The sequence below is a fragment of the Macrobrachium rosenbergii genome, chromosome 48 (genome assembly GCF_040412425.1).
Source record: "Macrobrachium rosenbergii isolate ZJJX-2024 chromosome 48, ASM4041242v1, whole genome shotgun sequence".
Taxonomy (NCBI): Eukaryota; Metazoa; Arthropoda; class Malacostraca; order Decapoda; family Palaemonidae; genus Macrobrachium; species Macrobrachium rosenbergii.
In genome coordinates this window covers 9915352-9922039 of record NC_089788.1, presented here as the reverse complement: position 1 = coordinate 9922039, position 6688 = coordinate 9915352, and positions in this window count along the sequence as shown.

Below are 6688 nucleotides of genomic sequence, written 5' to 3'. Positions count from 1 at the left end.
TTATTATTATTATTATTATTATTATTATTATTATTATTGAAAAGGATGGCTGTATTTTGCGAATTTAACTTATACAAGATCGTTTGTATTTTTCTTATAATTAGCTTTTCAGGCTTAGCGATGTTGGTCAGCAACTGGCCAATATTCATATCGGAAAAGGACAGTGTGAATGAGGGAAGTGTTGTTATTGAAATTATTCATTCAAAATTCGTAGATTTCTTCGTGATCTCGTTCGGTGGTTTGGATTCTACGAATTTTTAATGAATACTTCAATAGAAACACTTCCCCCATCTCACACTGTCCTCTTCCGATATGAATATTGGCCACTTGCTGACCAACATCACTGAGCCTGAAAAGCGAATTATAAGGAAAGTAGAAAAGATACTATATAAGATAAATTCGCAAAATACAGCCATCCTTTTCAATAAGACCTGCCTGAAAGAGGGTCTATTTCCTTCATATTATTATTATTATTATTATTATTATTATTATTATTATTATTATTATTATTATTATTATTGCTAATAGATTCACAATTTCGTGAAAACAATCTGTGTAATAAAAATCCACAATTATATAGTAAATATATTACTATGTAAAGTATGTAAAATAAACCAAAGACTTTCGATAACGTTATAATGTCAACATTTTAACGTTAGTATTGGTGAGGAACTTCGTTCAAGTGTTCGAAAGTCTTTGGTTTATTTTACACATTTTACATAGTAATATTTTTACTATATAATTGTGGATTATTATTATTATTATTATTATTATTATTATTATTATTATTATTATTATTATGTTGGGTTCTTACTCTCCTCCGCTAAATTTACTGGTAATAATTTACTTCAGCCCTGGAATTAACTTTAGGGGATTAGCGCTTCTTCCGGGATAACAGGAGAGTGCTGAATTACTTATGGACGGAATAATTCATATTTCTTGGCGCGCTTCGCATCCTAACGCGATTATTCTCGGGGCACTTCTAGCCATCATTTTTCTCGAGATCCTTCTCAGGCTCATTTTTTATCGGACCCTCTTGCCTTTGTTTTTCTTCGGTGATCTACACATTGTCGTTTATTGTGAGGTCCTTCAGATGGGTTGACGCTCGAGAGGAGATCCGTCACATATTTCTCTCTCTCTCTCTCTCTCTCTCTCTCTCTCTCTCTCTCTCTCTCTCTCTCTATATATATATATATATATATATATATATATATATATATATATATATATATATATATATATATATATATATATATATTTATAATATATATGTATATATGTGTGTGTATATATGTACACACACATATATATATATATATGAATTTTATATATGTGTGTATGTGTGTAAATACGCGTGCATATGCGTGTGATGTTAAATTTTTGTCAGTATAAAGTCTAACTGTAATTCAACCTCTGGATACAATACACATAATGTGGAGTGCGGCAATAAAACATGGCGATTTGTACAGAAAAGAGGACAGTGTATTAAACAGCTGGGACTGTGTGGTACCTAGTTAGTATAAATTCACCCGGATCATTACTTCAAATTTACGCTGTCTCATGTAATCCATGGTAAGTGCCAGCAGAATTCATAACCATACGCTTAATGTAATGCTCCGCCACTCTTTCACGCTCTGTACACAGCCTTATTTATGTTGCAGTAAAAATAGATATGAATTTTCTCCACGCTTCGCGCAGAGGAATTTGGACCCGGCTATAACTCCATTAAATTTTCTTTTATGCCTCGGTTTTGGCATTAGGAGTATCTTATTAGATGCGGCTTTATGTAAGTTGTTTTATATATAAAAACGTTTTGTGGCGTAATCAGTATATATGCGCAGGAGTTCACTCGAGCAGAGGGAACTGAATCATGCAAGCGGTCGCTGTGGTGTTAATGAGGAGGACATCTTGCGGGTATACGAAGCAGTTTTGAGACTACAAAACATTTACTTCCAAACGTTACGACGTATTCTCTCTCTCTCTCTCTCTCTCTCTCTCTCTCTCTCTCTCTCTCTCTCTCTCTCTCACACACACAAACAGCAACCTTTACCTCTTTATTCTTTTTCCTTTTTTCCTTGGGCTTAACTCTCTTTTAAAGTAAACTCTGTATAATTTGGGAAAAAGTGTGCTTTAGGCGTAGTGTTTTAGTTCCTCGTTGGACGGGTTGATATAGTTCTCGGATAGCACTCTGCTGAGCCCGAGTTCGCGTCTCCGGCCGGCCAATGAAGAATTAGAGGAATGTATTTCTGGTGACAGAAATTCGTTTCTCGCTATAATGTGGTTCGGATTCCACGATAAGCTGTAGGTTCCGTTGCAAGGTAACCAGTTGGTTCTTAGCCACGTAAAATAAGCCTAATCCTTCGGGCCAGCCCACTGGTCTGTTTAAACTAAGATATGCTCTTTTTTTTTTGCAACAAAAAACCTCCTGTTTTTATTTTTGTTGATGGGTGATCTTCACTGCACATGTATTTTAATGTGAAGGTATGCAGCTTATCACCCAAACTCCTCCGTTTGCTAACAGAGAAAGAGTAACGCTCACCCTATAATGGGAATTTTAATGTGCTCTGGGAGAACTCATGAACTAGGTTTCATAAGTGCATTCCGACACGATTATAAAACTGAGGAAAGAGAGAGAGAGAGAGAGAGAGAGAGAGAGAGAGAGAGAGAGAGAGTCTCATTGTCTGTGTTAGCCGTAGCAATTTGCGTAAATGCTTCATTTCCTGCGTTAGATCTATCAACATTACGTTTTCAGGCTTCCTGAGAGAAAATGCCGGTATAGTTGGAAGCCAAAAACTGTAATGAGTTTGAACCATTATGTGGAATATTTCTGTTTTGACCCGACGGAAAAACGGAACAATTTGCAAGAAAAAACCAGCGGCTGCTCGTTTTTATCTTCGACGCGGAATTGAAATGTTAGAAGGCATCCTTTGAACAAGCTCTTTTCTAAGCGTTCGGTTAAAATTTGTTGATGATGACGATAACGGCGATGATGATAGCTGGTGATCTGACCTACTTTTATGATGATTATCCATTTCATGATTATAAGGCAGTCGTTGTATAAGCATTGCCAATTTTTTGCTATATATATAGTATTGTCATTTTAGATATAACTGGCTTATAATGCGGGATTGATGTTATCACACACACATATATATATATATATATATATATATATATATATATATATATATATATATATGTGTGTGTGTGTGTGTGTGTGTGTGTATACACGCCTACATATACATACATATATATTGATCTAATATTTATTGCAATATTTCACAGTTGATGAAATGGCTACTTTAATGTTGCTTTTCAAAAATTATATATATAAATAAACGTATTATTGCGAACAACTTCGACAGAAAAGCAGGCAAGCATAATGTCTTCCATTTGTTAAACAAGCCTTCCTGTTACCCACGGGAGGGGATATCCATAATACGCTTATGTTGTTTCTATTTGCATTCATATTATCTCTTCTCCGTGTAATTTTTAATGTGTAATTATTCGTATGTTTTCTGTGTTCCAGGTTTGTTGAGCGTGTGACTGAGAAGGATGTATTTAGTCTTAATTGGTATGTAAGTCTTTACCTTTTACCTCGTATTATTATAAGGAGCTGAACGTCCTTTGTTCTTTAATGACAAATATAGAAATGTATTTTCTCTGCTTTAAATCACACAGTGTCTTAGTTTTACATGTTTATTTCTTCTTCCTTTTCATTATCATTAATCCTCTGCTAAGAATCGTGTTGTTATTATTATTATTATTATTATTATTATTATTATTATTATTATTATTATTATTATTATTATTATTATTATTATTATTATTATCTTGCCCATAAACTCCTGAGTGACATAATCACTCTACCCCAATATTAGAAACAATGACCTACATTTTAGTCACTGACCTATTGTATCCTAAAATTGCCAGCATTTTACCATCATACACTCTTTTTGTAAAAGGACTTAAGCTATTATCCTTTGGAAGTTAGCCTACATTATTGGCACTCCAAAATTAACCAACGCTTCGAAAGTCCGTTGATAAAATCCACCGGCAATACGATTTGGGAAAAAGTGCCGAGCTGTCCTATAAAAACGGTGCCGAATTTTAAAAGCTGGCTTTTCAGGTATTCATAAAGGCTTTAGATTTATCGTGTTTTTCAATTTGAAAATCACTTTTCAAACGATCATTTTACCCATAAAGGTAAAGATAAATGAGACCTGTCCCTCAACAAAGTTTTTAAAATTAATTATTTCACTAAATATTAATCCACAGCCTGGTTCAGTACTGTTTATTATCGTAGCAGTGAATCGTTGTAAACATTATTTCATTGGTGCCTGTGGCACGGACTGTTGTCTTCTGTGAAAATAACCAACAGTTAACCGCATTTTCTGGCTGGATTCCTCTGTTTGTAAACAGTGTCCCTGTATTTTGGCTATCACTTTGTTATGTCAGTAGTTGCGATTGAACGTTCTTTGCTTTCAGCACGTGAGGTTGAGAGACCCTCTGACAGAACTTCTTAAAATTTCGCTTTTACTGACCAAGTATTTTCTTATCACATTCTTCTGTAGACTTTGACTTTGAATGATTTTGACATCTTCGGAGATAGAGTTTCGAAACTAGGGGCATAGTAGATCCGTGATGGGAGCCAGAGTATTCGCAGACTCCACACACATCATTGCACCGCCCTCTTCCTCTCACAGTAACAACAAAACACGATGCATAAATTGAAGTGATTTAACATTTTTTGTCCATATGCCCGAGGTCGAGTCCTAGCGCACCTGTTCAGTAGGTAAATAATGATTATTTTCGTTGTTATTGTTGGATAAAGCGAACTTCGTCCTGTGTTTTTGTTTATATATAGACAGTATTTTAAATAAAGGCAATGCCACGAAGGAAAGAGAAACGACGGAGTGGTGCTAGGCCTTTCAACTTTCTGTCCTTTACTCTGCTAAGTAAAGGACAATAATTCAGTGGCCTAGCACCACTCCGTCGTTTCTCTTTCCTTCGTGGCATTGCCTTTATTTATATATTCATCACGATCCATATTTTCGTGATTCAGTTATAGACAGTACTTTATGTAGCAGATATTACAAAGTAACAATTCATTCAACATTTGAAACATGTAAACTATTCACAGCACATAACCATAAAGAAAGCACGGGGTTCACGTTATCGTTCGTGAAATTTTCATTTAATTATTAATTTGTTAATTTATCTGGTTTTCTAATAGCTGATCTCTTTCTGTATTTCTCATTACCTTCTGCTACTTCTTTCGAGTTGACACCATGTTCTTTGGAAGCTTGAATTTCAGCTCAGTGGCCCCTATGGGCTTGTTTCATATGAATAGGGTTTATCTTCTGAATAATAATAATAATAATAATAATAATAATAATAATAATAATAATAATAATAATAATAATAATAATAATAATAATAATAATAATAATAAAGAATGAGTGTTCAGTTTTAATCATTGCATCAACCATTCTACAATTTTCTGTAATTTCAACTTAATCACGTATTAATCTTCGACATTGGGACTTTTGTTGTTTTGATTCTGCAACAAAGATCAGTCAACCAATTCTTTTAACACTCTCTTTGACAAAAATCAGTGAACCATTCACTAATAAGTTCACAGGATGAAAAATCAGTTTTCTACATCAAAAACAGCTGATGTAAACAAAAACAAAAAAATGATAACATTGATTTATGAGATTTTCAAAGCCCCTCCCCCCCACTTCTCCCTCAAGCTCAATGCTGCATGCATGCAAGCACCTGAGATAGGTTGTACAAATAACTCGTTTGACGTTGTGCAGAAGGAAGGAATGCACTTGGATTGGATGAAACGTATTTACACACACACACACTCTCTCTCTCTCTCTCTCTCTCTCTCTCTCTCTCTCTCTCTCTCTCTCTCTCCTTTCCTTGATCCAAGTGTTCGTGTTCAAGACGTTCCGAAACTATTTCACGGCTCTGAATCTATTTTGGGTAGTGACCAAGACTAAAGTCTCAGGCGAGAGCTTTTCACTGCAACATTAATCACTCTCAGGTCGAGACAGGATACACAAGGAAGGTCAGTAAAACAAAACATTGCTAGAGGAGTCTCTCTCTCTCTCTCTCTCTCTCTCTCTCTCTCTCTCTCTCTCTCTCTCTCTCTCTAACAAAATACACACATAGTTTTGAGTTCTATTACTTCCATATGTTTCCGTGAAATTCCCTTAAATCGATTGCAGTCGAAGCCAACGGGCCATTGCTAAGCCGGTCTTTTCTCTATATCTAGATTCCTAAGCGATCCGTGGGATTATTCACGATCTGGAACGTTGCTTCTCTCTCTCTCTCTCTCTCTCTCTCTCTCTCTCTCTCTCTCGTTAGGTCAGTGTTCTCTCTCGCAGGTTAGCTAGCATTCTCTCTCTCTCTCTCTTAGTTTGTATTCAGTGTTGTCATTTAATTTCGTTAAAGGTGGAGTTGTATAAAAGACACTTAAGTAACAACACATATAAATTTAGCATTGAAATAATTTTTTTTGTCATTAGGTTATGCGCAGACAATAATACACATACTTTCACACATGCACGAGTGCAAAAAGGAAATTCAGTCATAACATTGATTATTTAGATAAAACTAGAAATTTCGACGGGAAAGATTCTGGGAACCGCGGTAACGTCACCTAAGATTGTATCGT